Source organism: Ambystoma mexicanum, chromosome 6p (genome assembly GCF_040938575.1).
Source record: "Ambystoma mexicanum isolate Mex_15411 chromosome 6p, UKY_AmexF1_1, whole genome shotgun sequence".
In the NCBI taxonomy this organism is placed as follows: domain Eukaryota; kingdom Metazoa; phylum Chordata; class Amphibia; order Caudata; family Ambystomatidae; genus Ambystoma; species Ambystoma mexicanum.
The window spans coordinates 163,990,499-164,006,415 of NC_090935.1; positions in this window are offsets into that span (position 1 = coordinate 163,990,499).

Below are 15,917 nucleotides of genomic sequence, written 5' to 3' on the forward strand. Positions count from 1 at the left end.
AAGTAATAGAAAAGCCGCATGGAAAAATTCCTTGTTGACATATGCTGGTCAAGTAGAGGTGGAAGCTTCTTAGAGGAAATGCAGAACGCTTTGGGGAGGCACATTGACCTTTGCGATTGGTTGGAGAACTTTGAGCATCTGAATAGGTTAAAAAAATATCAATTTGTACAGTATAGGCTCTACTCTTTCAGGAAGCAGCAGGAATATCTGAACCTATGTCCATCTAAAAGGCTCAGACAGTTCATTCTTTTATTTAGAATGGAACAGCTCCCTACTAAGATGATGACGGGGACTATGGATAAGATCCCTATGGAAAAACGGTTCTGCCGTTTGTGTAAAGATCAGGTAATCCCTGAGACAGCTAAGCACCTACTGACCGAATGCCATACAATGACCAATATAACTAAATATTATATTGGCAGTTATGTGCACAATTGGGAAGCAATAGGGGATATGTCTTTCTGGCTATACTGTACTAACACTCGTAGTATCCGTTTGCTGACTGCCCTGTATAATATCTGGTTGAAGATAGAAGCCAAACTGGGCATATCACTATAAGCAAATGGTGGTATAATTAATAAAAGCGCTTGCCTTAAACTCGCCAGGAGACATTACAAAATCACCCCTGATAAACTGCTTTATTCTTTGAGAATTCATGTAAGATTACATAATGCAAGCAATTAGAACAAGGAGTGGTGTTTATCACTAAAGGACTTAAAGGAAACCTTTGATTGTGTTGAGAGATTGTAAAGTGTTTATTGCTCACCGGTGCTCACCGGTGCAAAGATAGATGTAGGGCGGCTACTGAGAAATAGGTTTCTATTTTGTCATATGGGAAACAACTTCTTTCTCTTTCCTTTCTTTTTTTCTTTTGTATACTGTGTTTTATGGATATATGGTATCTTTTTATATTTTGTACATTGTTATGTAAACCAAATCCCATTAAATATATAAATAAATAATAATAAAGTGTATTCATTTTTTGGGGCAAAAGCTGGCTCCTTCTCACTCTTAATATTGACCTATAACTAGTCATCAAATACATGAAGTGACTTATAGAAAGGGACAGAAAATGTAGCGACAAACTATGACCCATTCTTGACATCACTCTTACAGAAAATACCACTTGGCGTCTGGCACCTGCCAAAGGTTTTCACATTTCTACAAAATATGGAATTGACAAGATTTATGACTTCCAGTACACACCATGCACGTTACCCATCACAAAATGTGTTATCAGTGTTTGCAATCTAAATTCTACTTTGACCTAGCACCAAATGTATATTGGGATGGAGATGCTAGCGATCCAGTTTTAGTTGCTTGCAGATCTCTAGCGTGCCAGATGCCACTGAAAAGGCAACCCACATTACACCATATAAAAGTGATCATTATTCCATGCAAGAAATGTGAGGGTGTGGAGGAACACCGGTGGCTTTGAAAGAACCCAGCTTGAAATCACACCAGTTAGTGATTTCATAAGCGACCATCATTAAAAGCTGGAGAGGACTTGCAGTGAATACCAAAATTTTAGACTCGCACTGGTAGAATGCTGTTGAATTATCTTAAGAGATGCAGGTGAAGACTCCATTGGCAGGTTATGGACTCAGTGGCCCTTACCTACTCTTCCTTAGGAAACCTTTTAACCAGAATCGCAGGTCTGCGTCTGATCTGCACTCATTTTGTGATTCACCCATTTGCTGCTTAGTAAGCAAATAGCTAAACTAGCACTCCTTACTGCTATGAGAGCATAAAACAGAGTACTTTTACCTATGATAATTCTGAAATGATCAATACAATGACACCAACTGGTCGCTCTGACGAGGATACTTCTACTGATGCGTGTGAACATCATTGGGGAACATGTTTTCTGTAATTCTCCACAGTTTGTCGATCAATCATTGCTCACTTTGAGTTTATGTCTCTGTGACTGAGCCTACTGAAGCGGACACTAAAGCCCTTCAGACTAAGTTGCAGTAGCCAGGTCATAGTGTATGCATGACTGTCTAGCACCTCTCACATGCCCTTATCCATTGCCCGCAATCCTAGTCTAAGGTCTACATATTCTTGGTAGATACCACTTCATGTGTGCTTCTGACTCCTGGATCAAGCAACAGTGCCCAGACAGCGCACAGCTCTACACCGGTAATGAGCATCTCGCTGTACTGATCGGTGTGCCTGTAAGTCACTAATCCTCAGACCCTCAAGGAAAATGGCACAGTCACAATTAAATACATCCCCTCAAGCCACCTCAAGCTCTGCTATTTCCAAACCAGCAGCCAGGTGGGATAATGTGCAAGCAATAGTAGTGACAATGTTCAATTGCCACCAAGATGATCCGCCCTCACAATCCCCTTGCAACCCCGGGATGGTAGGTTTTCTCAAGATACTTGACACTTTACAGCCCTTCCTGGAGTTAGCTAATGATAGACTCATGTCCATAGAGTCCAAGTGGACTGAAACCAAGAAGAGACTGTCTGATTGACGAAGGGGAGACCCTACATGTAGCACATACTTTATCCCCAAGGTGTTGCACTAGCAGAGATGAAATCCCATGCCATCATGTCATTCCGTAATGACTCCCGCATGGGAGAGAAGGATAAGATCCCAGCCATGCTCCAAAAGTCCATAATTCCAAACATGCTCCATCTGAAGTCACAGTCTCCACTATCCACTTAAATTGCACATCACCTGAGAGCAGTGGGTCTAACCTTGAACAAAGAATCCAAACCAATCGGCCTAGTTATGGTGCTCCTGGAATATTCTCAGTCGAGTGGGGTCCTATGTGTGGCTAAGGAGTGCAAGGAGACTATCTGAAATGGTGGCTGCCTTTTAGTTTCCCAAAATGTCTCCAGGGTGACTGCAGCCAAGCGTTTGTACGCTTAAGACGGACTCTAAAGCCGCTTAGAATAAATATGGCTTCTTTCACCAATGCCTCTTTAAGATAATTTTTTGCAAGGCAAAACTGCCTCCTATGAGAATATTCAGGTGCTAAAAGATGCACTCAGAGGCTTGAAGCTGGAAGATGTGGCTGTGAGAGCAGGATGCGGCATTGACAGAATCTATCCGCTCGCATGGGCACCACTTGCATTGTAAAGCTTGATGAAATCGGATTCCGAGAATGGAGGGTGGCAAAGACTTTGCCAATGTCATAAATGTTCACTGATCTAGGCACCTTTGTTGGAATACCTCTCAGATGAGAGGTCAGCTGTTGGGTTGAATGGCAACCACTCCCCTAAATGGGAAGAGGATTACGGACCTCCTGGGGAACACCAAACTAAAATCCTTGGAATGTCTAGACCTTCCTACCCACATTTACCCCCTTTTGTCTCCCAGCAATATTGTACAATTTCATTTTCATTTCTACTACCACCCCCTCTGCTGCTAGTTTGACATCTAGTCCATTTGCATTATGTATCTATCATTGCCACCCCTCTACGCGCGGCTCCCCAGCCTGCGTCTGATACTGGAGCAGTGTTTATTGATGTTCATTGTCATCTCATAGTGTCTCAGACTTTCATTGGCCTGGACCTAGTGGAGTTTATTTTACTTCAATGTATTCTTATGCTCACTTTACTCTGCAATATTATATATTTAGGGAAGACCTGTCCCATTTTCTATTGTTATGGCCAGCTTTCTCCCCTATTAGAGATCGAAAGCTTACACCATTCTTGCGGGGCCAGGGATTCCTTAAATAGGAACCTGCTCTGTGACATCTGCCATGGCGGATGCACTATGTGTGGGCTGGGCTCCATTACCATTTTTAAAGAAGGAAATTTGTATTGAAATCTGCCTGAACGTTTTTCTTTCTCTTGTATTTCCAAAATGTGCTATGGTTTAAACGATGTTGGAATTTTGTATATGTCTTGATTCTATGACAAGACAGGAGGCTCGCATTATGCTTTATCTTCCTTTAATACTGCCATATCAGCATTTCAAAACTTCAACTTTTAACTATTATGTTTTGTTTTTTTCTTACATGTTACTTGGGAAAAACAAAGCAGGAAGTTAGAAGTTTCATCTTTCAACTGAATCAACTTGGTTTTAGAAACCACGCTTCCCATAATCCTGAGGCCCTTTGTAGTCCTGACCTCTACTCCCACACCAATCAGTGGCCAGATAGGGGTATAAACACTGGCCCCCCTAAGTCCATTCCTCTTTCATTTTGCTGCCATACTGAGATAAGTGTTATGTCTCATGTTTCTGTTCTTAAATTATCGTTGCCTATTATGAGTTAGTCTCTAAATGTACTCATTATCAATGATAGTTAGCTGATAGACTAACAGGTGTTTGATTGATGGCTGTCGAGAGCTTATTTTACAGCGTTTGTACCGTTGTGTAGGAATCGCGCGCGCGCATTACTGGTGTTTTTCCCCGTCATGCTTTTATTTCAATTCTAACAGGAACGGGCGTGAGGAGAGGCGGGGCGGAGCCGCGGGCAAAGCCGCTCGCTTCTGGCAGCCGCCCCGTTCTCCTCCGGCGTAGCCGAAGTCTTCGATCGCGAAGGCTCTAGGACCCTGAGGCAGCCTACATTATACGCGTGTGCGCGGAGGCGGCTCGCGCCGCCGAACCCGGAGGGCTTTAGGACCCAGCAAAGCAGGTTCAGCCTCATTTCATTCCCGGCATGCTCCACATTCTCCTAACGTTCGCTTTTCGGGCGTACACATAGCGAAACGGAGCGGAGGGTCGTGTGAGTCAGTACCTGAGAGGAAAAAAAAGAAAGAGAAAAAAAAGGGAAAAAGACATTCCTTGGTGGCATCTGTTGGACCTACAGAGAACGTGAAACAGTTCACAGATAGGCTAGAAGGCGCAGAGTGCACAGGAGGTAAACGCTGATTTAGAGCCTTAATTTTCAGCTGACCCCGAGAAGTTAGCGCTGCTAACAGTATTCAATGGCTCACTCATCGCACCCGAGAGATTCCCAGTCCACCTCACCAGAGTGGAGTGAACAAGAGTGGGAGGAAGAACCCATCTGGCAAGACACAGATTTATCCCTCAGCTTCAAGAGGGTACTGGGAGATTCACTTTCCCAAGCAGTCTCCCAAGGGGTGCAACCTTTGACTGAAAGGTTAGAAATGCTCGAAGCATGCATGGCTGAGCAGCAGGAACAGCTGGTGGCCAGGAAGAGACGGGCCGACAGCCCTGGAGAGGGGACGCCAGCTGGACACCCTCAGAAGAGGGTTGAAAATAAGGGAGGTAAAAAAGCCCGGAAGAGCGCTGACTCTTTGACCGCCTCGGGCACAAAAGATAGGGTTGACTCTGTTCCCCAAAGTGAAAGCGACCCAGTCGCCAGATTGAAAGAAGCCTTTCTAGCAACATTAGCAGATGGCCACATCAGACCCCCTGCCCCAGGGGTGGACAATTCGGGGGAATATGAAGAGGGATACGCCCCTGAGGACGAAGGCGGCGAGGAAGAAGAGTTCCCTCAGCCAATTCCTCAAACTCTTCCAGAGGAAGAAGACAACGTAATAGATATGTTCGACCCAGAGTCCATTAGACACCCAAAGTCTTCTGAGTGGGTGCCCTCACCCAGAGTGGCATTATACATGTCACAACACATCAGGAAGCCGCTGGACAGAGAAGTTCGATCCCGCATGCGATCAGAATGTCCGCGGCCTGAACTGCCCGGGAAGCTGGCAGATACACCAGAACTAGACCCGAAAATGGTCACTTTTGTGACCAAAACAGCACGAGACATTAGGAAAGGCATCGTTCGTGCGTGGAAAGGGTGTCAAGATAAGCTCTTGGATTTAGCGGGTCCCCTGGCAAAGATTATGGACCTTGTCGAAAAATCAAAAGATACTGGTACCCCAGTAGATATTCACGCCCTAGGTAACTGGGCTCAAAGGGCAGTGTGCTTGTTGGGTAACGCCAACTGTGCACTCTCTTCGGAGCGTAGAAGAGGCATGCTCATAAAGATCGACAATAAACTCAGCGATCTAGCCACGTATGAAGCAGGGGAGGGCGCCAAAGGCCTGCTTTTCGGGGAGGCCTTCGCTAAGGAAATGTCTCAATTTGTTGGCACCTACTCAGCCCACGAGAGAGCTCAGAGCTCTATAAAGAAGATATTTCCCGGTCGTGTTTTTGCTGGGACCGGACGAGTCAGAGGTTGTTCGTCCGGTCGCTACAACTATCAAAAAAGGCCTCAAGGTCCACGCGCTCAATATTGGGAAAACCGTCAACAGGACACCTTTTTCCCGGCCAGAGGAAGACATCCAAGAAGCCGCAGAGGAAGAGGTTCTTTCCGTCAGCCCGGCGCAGCAGGCGGTGAGTACACCAATTGTTCCTATCGGAGGCAGAACTCTCCGTTTTCTGAGAGAATGGCAAGCTTTGTCAAGCGATACTTGGGTTTTACAAGCAGTAGCGGGCCTTCACCTAGATTTCATAGACATCCCAAAGCAGTACAGAGAACCTGTCCCCATTCACATGCCACTAGAAGAGAAAGCACTTTTACACAGCGAGTTAAGCAAATTAGTAGAGAAAAATGCAATAGAGCGCGAGAGCACAGAAAGTCTGTTTTTCCTCAGCAATATGTTCCTGGTGCGCAGAGGGGAAAAGATTCGTCCAGTCATAAATCTAAAAGATTTGAACAGTTGGCTGCAATACAACCATTTCAAGATGGAGGGCATCCATCTCCTCCGAGACCTATTGCGTTCAGGAGATTGGCTAGCCCGTCTAGACCTCAAAGACGCCTATCTAGCGATTCCGATAGCAACTACCTTTCGGAAGTATCTCCAGTTCCGATGGGAAGGAGAGATTTGGCGCTTTGCATGCCTGCCGTTCGGGCTGGCGTCAGCACCGTGGGCGTTCACGAAAGTGATGAAGCCAGTAGCTGCAGCTATCAGGGAGAGAGGTATCCGTATGATTATCTATCTGGACGATATCCTGGTGATGGGATCCAGCAAAGAGACCCTAACGAGAGATGTGCAGTGGATTTTCAAGTTCCTATCATCTCTGGGATTCTTAGCGAATTTAGAGAAGTCCCAATTAGCGCCAGTTCAGAGGTTGGAATTTTTAGGCTTCACCATAGATACCGTGAAAGCGACTCTAGAGCTTCCAAGTCACAAAGTGAGAGCGATAAAGAAGGAGCTCAGGACAGTGCTCGCAAAGCAAGTAATTTCGCTTCGGAACCTGGCCAGAATAGTAGGCCTGCTTGCAGCCTCCATTCAAGCCATCTTCCCGGGACCGTTACATTATCGAGCGTTACAGAGGCTCAAGATCAAGCATCTCTGCGGAGGCCTGAAATACCATCAGGTAGTGAACCTAGACCAAGAAGCCATGACAGAGCTACGGTGGTGGCTAGAGAACATGGAAGCCTGGAACGGGCGAGCGATCTTTGGAGATTTTCCAGAACTGACCATCGAGTCAGACGCAAGCAGGTCAGGTTGGGGAGCCAGGTGCGAACAAGTCCAGACAGGCGGGAAATGGTCCGGCGAAGAGTTGAATCTCCACATAAATTGTCTAGAACTTCTTGCAGGCTCCTTCGCAGTTCGGGCATTCACGAAGGACAGAATAAGATGTTGCGTATTGCTCAAGATGCACAACATCTCTGCAGTCCGCTACATCAACAGATTAGGGGGAACAAGATCCAGAATGCTAGCGGAATTAGCGAAAGATTTCTGGCATTATTGCCTTCAGAACGACATTGCGGTGACTGCGGAATATCTTCCAGGGACCCAGAACAGTATAGCAGAGTGGAACTCTCGGTATCTTGTCGACTCCAGCGATTGGAAGCTACACCCTCTAGTTTTCAAGCGCCTCCAAGACATATGGGGACCCCTAGACATAGATCTGTTTGCGTCCAGACTGAACGCGCAGACGCAGAAATATTTCAGTTGGAGAATAGATCCAGGAGCAGCGGGTACAGACGCTTTTCTACATCCATGGAGCGGAGCAGTTCACTATGCCTTCCCGCCATTCGCAATGATCACAAGAGCTCTAGCGAAAGTCCGCAGAGACAAAGCGGAAGTGGTGATGGTGCTACCCTGTTGGAGGGCGCAGGCCTGGTTTCCAGTAGCGATGGAAGTTTCTACGGATTTTCCGAGGATAGTTCCGAGCATCCAGGACCTTCTATCAACCCGACCGGTCAGGTTCACCCGCTCGTAGAAGCAGGTTCCTTGCAGCTGATGGCATGCAGGGTTTCAGGAGTAGATGGAACTTGCCAGGAATTTCGAACATCGCTGCAGATTGTATCCGATATTCCTGGGCGCCTTCCACCATTAGGAGCTATAACACAGCTTGGAACGGTTGGGCGCAGTGGTGTTCAGAACACAGTCTGGATCCCATTTCAGCACCTCTAGTGAGCATCCTGAACTTTTTGGCTTCAAAATTCCAGGAGGGTTCTGCTTACAGAACGATAGGAGTATACAGAGCCGCAATTTCAGCAGGGCACAAGAAAATAGAAAACAGTCCAGTAGGAGAGCACCCAGCAATCTTACGGCTCCTCAAAGGTATAAAACTGAGAAAGCCGCCAGAGCCAAAGTATGCGGTTTTATGGGACGTTAGAGACGTTTTTCAGTTATTCCTTAGGTGTCCGGAAAATGAAGCTTTATCCCGGTCACAATTATCAGGCAAATTAGCTATGCTTCTGTGTCTAGTAGCGTGCAGGAGAGTGTCAGACGTGAAAGCATTGGAAATCAATAGAAAGATATTTTATCCAGAAGGAGTAGCGTTTACTATCGCGAAAAGAACAAAGACCGACTCCAAAGTAATTTCCTACCCAAATTTTGCAGTGAATAAGAAGTTATGCGTAGCTCAATGTATCAAAGATTATGAAACAGCTACAGCGCCTCTCAGACAGCGCAGCGTAACTCAGTTGCTTATAGCGCGTAGGAAACCTCACCACGCAGTAGCGACAGCGACCATTGCGAGATGGGTGAGGGAGGTCATGCAGTGGGCAGGGATAGACTTATCCTTATTTGGTGCACATTCCGCTAGGGGAGCAATGGCTTCTAGAGCGTTTGCGACAGGAGTAGCCCTACAAGATATTATGAAATCTGCTGATTGGTCTTCTGAATCCACCTTTAAGACTTTTTACTTCAAGCCAGTATCTGATATACCGAATAGAGTAATAGCAAGCTTTGAACAAGCATAATGCGAGCCTCCTGTCTTGTCATAGAATAAAGATTGCCCACGCTAATAGCTCAGGAAAGTCTTCATTCTATTAAAGACAAGGAGGCGAGCATTATATCCCACCCTAATGTATGAAACAAATGAGAGCAATGACTGAGCGAATGAAAACTGTCATGCATGGTGTTTCATTTGTAGTTAATTCCCGCCCTCATATGATTTTTCTGTTCTCATAGGAGACGATCAGAAGGCGACATGAGCAAGTCAGGATATGCACCGAGGATCTTCTGGCAAGTTGTCCCGTTGGACCGAACAGTCACGCCCGCTGCAGATCGAGTGCAGGCCTTATGGATTGTGTTTGACATTTTGAGGGACTCTCTGTACTTCTAGAACTATGATGGCAAAAGAAAGAGGAATGGACTTAGGGGAGCCAGTGTTTATACCCCTATCTGACCACTGATTGGTGTGGGAGTAGAGGTCAGGACTACAAAGGGCCTCAGGATTATGGGAAGCGTGGTTTCTAAAACCAAGTTGATTCAGTTGAAAGATGAAACTTCTAACTTCCTGCTTTGTTTTTCCCAAGTAACATGTAAGAAAAAAACAAAACATAAAAGTTAAAAGTTGAAGTTTTGAAATGCTGATATGGCAGTATTAAAGAAAGATAAAGCATAATACTCGCCTCCTTGTCTTTAATAGAATGAAGACTTTCCTGAGCTATTAGTGTGGGCAATCTTTATTCGCAATGATGTTTTTTATTGTTGTTTTTATGGGCACGTTCTGTGTTCCCAAATACTCTCTGCATGAAAATGTACAGCTGATCCCCTGCCTCTTCCCTGGTGTATTATGGGTTTAGTACCTTTAGGTGAAACACTTCATGTGAGTGCCTGTGGGAGTTAAAGCAAGGTGTTGAAGTGCCATCTAGTTAAGTGCCAAGGATGAGTATGCTCGTCCTTTTTGCATAGACTTGCATAATAGCCTGCCACTTTATTATCAGAATCCCTCCCAGGCAGATTTCCCAGCTGTACATATTCCAGCCATATGTGTTTATCTGGTTTTGAAGGGTCCGATGCTTGCTGAAGCGAGGGTCCTATTTTTGGGGAAATAGTTGTTGAATATGTACACAATGGATCTTGACTGCTTCGGGGGTTGTTGCTTAGCGGGCAAATCTACTTTCCTAATAATCAAGATGTAAAGGTTTTTTTAAACATGTGGGTTTGATTGAATGGCAATCTTTTCTTCAATTAATGATTGAACTGGTTGTGATTATTATTTTTGTGTTTTGGGATTTTCATGATCTGAATGTATTTTCGTAATTTGTGAAAGGTTTATTTTTTCAGATCCAAAACACAATAAAAATGAATAAAATGTGTTTATCATGAAGTTCCAAGCTCTTGTCATTGGGGTAGCTGTTGATTTTCTAATAGTGTTTTGGTATAAGTATAAGGAGTGTTTCTTTGCAACCTGCTTGTGCCTTACATGCTTTTTGGCATTTTCTTTTTTTTACAAACTTTATTTTGTATTTTATTTCAAGAGCTCTGATTATAATCATACAGATAGAGTGAGTGCACTTGGTATATTTTGTTATGAAATCTGTATTATTTATAATAATTTAAATTAATCATAAAGTTATTAAACTGCAAAAAGTACACCGAGAGCTCCAAGAGACTTCACAAGCTATGCATGGTGAACCTGGCTGAGCCATCCGCAAGAAAGACATAAGATCTCTCACTAGTGGACACCGACTTCACAGAATTCCATGAAAGCAACCACTGAACAAATGGAGCGCCTGGATGTGAAATGCATCCTTGTGTCGGGAGGATAGCACTGGGGCAACATGCTCGCCTTGGAAGCAAGCCGACAAGGAGAACAACACAGGTTCGATCCCTGTATCTGCACTTAGAAAATGCACGTTATAAACAACCAAATATAATTATAATCCTTCCCACAACAAGGAATTGAGATTAAGACAGACAGAAACATGTATCATCTGCTCACCAGTTATCAGAGACATTTCTCATCTTCTCCATTGTCCCATTCACCCCGATATACTTGTAGACTTTTCTTATCTTCGTTCCCTGAGCCCACCTGTCAGGAAATGACTTCTGCCCTGCAGGGCAGTACATTGGTAAGTCGTAGCTAAAACACCTACTTAGTTCTCAAACTGCTACAATGCAAGAGTGAGCCCAATCATAAAGGTCAGTCCGACTGCCAAGATACTGGATCAGTTTTATCAAATGCTTGAGGAGCTGCAGATCGTGAGGTCCACGAGGGTCAGTTTGACTGTTGGTTCGACGCAGAAGAGGCTGGAGACTGGATTCGCAGTGCAGTTCAAGTGGTTTGATGCAGTATTTGATGATCAGTGCTCAATAGTCCACCAGGATGGCTTCGACTAGTAATCGGCAGCGATGAGGCTGGCGTTTCGAGCTGCAGTTTGAAGGTGATAGATGCAATAAAGAGCTGATAGTTCGAGCTGAGGCAACGACATGCTCGACTAGCGTAGTGCAGCGCCAAACGGGTTTCAACACATGGTACAGGGGTTCAAGGTGGTAGACTGCCAACTTCAGCTCCGCAGGGTCCTGTAGGTTCAGAAACATAGAGCAGTCTCGAACCCCGGTTTAAAGTATTTTGACTTGGGAAAAATATGCCTTCTGGATGTTTCGGTTCTTTGGTTGCTTTGAGTCCCAATCCAGAGGCTCATGGATAACTGTTATATGTATCTTAAAGTTTTGTGTTTATTTTTCAAGTTGTTTGTTTACTTTGCATGCAGGGTCAGTTTGCCATTCCCTTTATGGTTACGTAAATATCATCAGCGTGTTCTATAGTTTCATTTAGGAAGGCCATCAGGCCTGCATATATGTGACCTCATTGAACATTAGGCGCAAGAGGGCTGTCAGATGTGAGGAAGGTGCTGTGGTGAGGGGGGCCTTGTAATGATGAACCTGTAATATAGGCTTGTTCGGCAACATGCAATTTCTTATTGACTTACTTCTTGACAATAAGTTTAGTCCTTGTCCTCGTTCTCCCAAGCAACTGCAGGTGCCCTAAAACACTGTGAGGTCCCGGGTACTATTGTTGCCGGCAGGGAGGTAGGTCTGGTCCCTGCACCAGGTCACCCCAATGGTCCCTTGGGGTGGTTAGGGGACAAACCATGCCTCTGCGTTGGACACTCAGGCTTACCTCACCGATGGAAGATTTTGGAAAGATCAACTCTCCTAACATAGGTCCAACGAAAACTATTCAACTTGCATTTAATTGCAGGATTGTAAAAGAACAATTGCATAAGAGATTACCCTGCTCACTAAGAGGGATACATTATAAGAGGATCATTCCCTATCTATGAACCCAAAGATATAAAGGTAGGCATGTTAGGGATAATTCTCTGTTTAGGCTGAATTTCCTAACCTAGTGAGTCCCCCAGCAGCTTTGCTGGATTTCTGGAGTTTGTTTTTTTCCATCCTGCCAAGAGTGAGACTCTTTTTCTCCCACTCTTGGACATGAATGTGTGTAATTCCTTTGAATGTCAATGTGTTCTATGGGCCATGGGGTCTTTTACTCCATAGGGTCTCATATGTTTTTCTATGTGTGTTACACCGCACCCTTCGTGCCGTAACACGGGGGCGTCCTAGCGGACCTCCATCATAGACTCCATACCCGGGGACTGACTACTGTCTCCCCGGGCATGTAAAGTCACCATTGGCTTTACTAGACCTAAATTTACTAACAGAACTAGTACAAACCATCCTATTGTGGACGTACTAGTAGGGGTAATTCGATTACTCCTGGGTCTGTTATTCAAGGGGGCACTGTCCCATCCCCCCTCGTCGAGTTTTGGCTGGTGGCAGTGGAAACTACTTGTTATATTCGACCCCGAATATAACCCTATGGGATTCTTCCCATTGTTGGAGATTGATACTTTTTCTCGTTAATCTCTAACATACCACCGGTTTACTTATCTAAATAAGTCTATTGGATGGTATTTTCTGCCAGAACTCGGTTTTTAAAATGGCGTCTGTGTTTGTCTCTGTGACTCCTAAACCAAAGGTTGAGCCCTTTGTTCCACTTTTGGCGGGCTTCTGTACAGAGACCCTCCAAAGTGCTGCCGTTCTGTCTGGGTTACCACAGGGGTGTGGGAGGGGGTTTAGGCACCCTGGACCGAGTTGCCTTGCCAACTCTGGTCGCACTCTAGTTTGATTGGTCCAAGTGGAGAGCCTCCCCGCTCACCACTTAGCGTGTTTTGAGTGACAGCTAGGCTGAATGAATGGGTGTTTTCTGCATAAAAGCAGGGCTTTTGGGACTGGATCTTCAGAAGTCGCCACAGGACCTAAGAATCCGACGAGGGTAAAGCTGAGCCGACCTGCAACGACGACACCTCCGGTGGAGCCCTGCTGAACCGACTCACCACTTCCCGACGACAGAGGAGATCTCCCTGCCGGAGAGCCTCTTCCCCTGACTGGTGGGAACAACCAGTCACCTTTGCTTTTTCTTTGCTCCAGGACGCAGTGGTCGAATTGCCCGTGCAGAGCACCTCGCCAACCGGAAAGCCACTACCCCTGTACCGCGACCAAAAGGTGGTGCCTTGTGACGGAGCACTCCGCGGCTGGTCTCTTCCATGGTTGTGCAATGATCTTCAACTTTCCTTCGACGACAAGATCATCTCTTCTCTTGGCAAAGACCGGACGTGCATCCACCACCAGGAACAACTGCCCCTGCCGGAGCTGTCTCTCCACAAACAAGGTACTGTGTCCGCCTGGCTTCCCTTTCTGCCGGATCGAGTGAGGTGTCTTAATCCTCGCCTTTCCATTGGGTCATCTCCAAGCTTTCTTTAACGTGTTGTTCTGAACTGGTCCAATCTTTCCATAACAATTTTGCGATTAAGACTCGAAGCGCATTTCCACTGAGACACTTTTTGGGACATATCGCCTTGCCTCTCTCCGAGTGGGCCTGGCCTCTGAACTTTGTGATCTGCAGTAGACTTTGCCTTACTTGCCTTGCATTTGTCCGAAAAGTATTGATACCGAGTTGACTTCATAACCTGCCTTATTTTTCTCTCCCGTCCTAACGACTACTAGAATACCATCTAGGTTAAAGCATACACCTCTGTCTGCAAATAAGTGATGCTGGTGAACCTAGACTTGTTAAACTATTGTTAGGGGGATTAATCCTTTTCATCGTAGAGTAATTGTGATTGAAGTTGTTTGCCGTATTAGTGCCAGAGTGTTTTCCATAGATGTGTTGTTATAAATAAATACCTCTATGTCTTCACACCAAAGCCTTGTTGCGTGTTTGCTTGTCTTACTGTGTAGAATTGCCCTATGTTGTATACTCCACATACTGCCTAACTCTTCTTGAGGGAAGTCTGACTGCTCAGCCACAGCTACCAAGTGAATCTGTGTGGTACAGACTGCTGCCAAGTGGGTTTACTGCCAGACACCTGTAGTCCTAAATCTTTTGCAGTGGTCCCAGAGGGAACTGCACAGGTTTCCGCCTAACACTGGTGGCAGCGGTGGGATTTGTATCGAGTATACAGTTTATAGTGCTTTTCGACACTTTAGGATAACTAACCACAAAGCTTAGCACTAAAAAGCAACTTTCAAAAACATGTCTACTATGGAAGCTTACAGTCAAGAATCCTTGTCAGGTGAAAATACTGAGGGTTTACGAGCTCTCAGTAGGCAAGAGAATCTTTCTGTAAGAGGCAAGAAGTTAGAACTGATAGCGAGATTGCTGGAAAACTAAAGTCTGGGTACTGGTTCAGAGGAACCAACTTCTCCAGCAAATGTAGATAACAGTGATGGTGTTGACCTAAGTCATAACTCTAATGATAGTGATCAAGGGGCTGACGAAGAAGGAGAGGCTAACGAAACTGTCTCCCCTACCCCTCTGTCTGCCTTACCAGCTGTACCTACTGGGCCTATAACAGGTCCCACACTAAGTCCTCAAGTCCTTGAACTAGAAAAAATGAAAATAGACTTGGAATTCAGAAGGATTACTGCTCAAACTGAACAGAAACACCAAGAAATGCGGCAAATTCTTAGGCTCCGAGAAATGGAGCTCAAGCATGAGTTAGAAATGAAAAAGTTGTCTGTCGAAACTGCTTCTGTCTCTGGCTCTTATAGAGGCTCCAGTCCCAAAAGACCCCAGATGCCGAAGGAATTAATTGGTATGTATGAACCAAAGTTGGATGTATTAGATTGGCTGAGTTTGTTTGAGTACAATCATGGGCTCCAGAACATCACAAGTAACGAGTTGCTTCCCTGGTTGTTCTCTAGGCTTCCCCCTGTTGCAACTGATGTGGTAATGGAGTTGGGGTAGGAGGATAGGAAAGAGTACGAAAGTGTGAAACTAGCTTTGATAGCTAGATTTGGGAAGACCCCTTCCCAGTATCTTAAGAGGTTTAGAACCCTCAAAAAGCATGATGGTACCCCTTGGGCTACCTGGGTGAGTGAAGGGTTGAAAAACTTAGAGGGATGGATTAAGGGTTACAAAGTGAACACTTATGAGGGTATGAAGAATCTTTTTATGTTGGAGTCTATTTATGATGCCTGTTCTCCTGAGCTCAGACAGCACTTGGCTGATTCGAAGGAATTGGATTCCCGGAAGCTAGCTAAGGCTGCTGACTTATGGGTTGCCAACAGGGCTACTCATAAGGATTCTGGGGCAACTCAGAAGAAGGATGAGGGAAAACAGTCTAAAAAAGACTGAAAAGAGAATTCGAATAACTCAAATTCCAAAGAGGGCCCCAAACAAAACCAGAAGGGTAAACCACAAGGAAAACCGCAGCAGAATAGTGTGCCTTCTGGTGCCAAACCGGAAGGAGGCCAGAACAAGCCACCATTCCAGAAAGCAGTCGG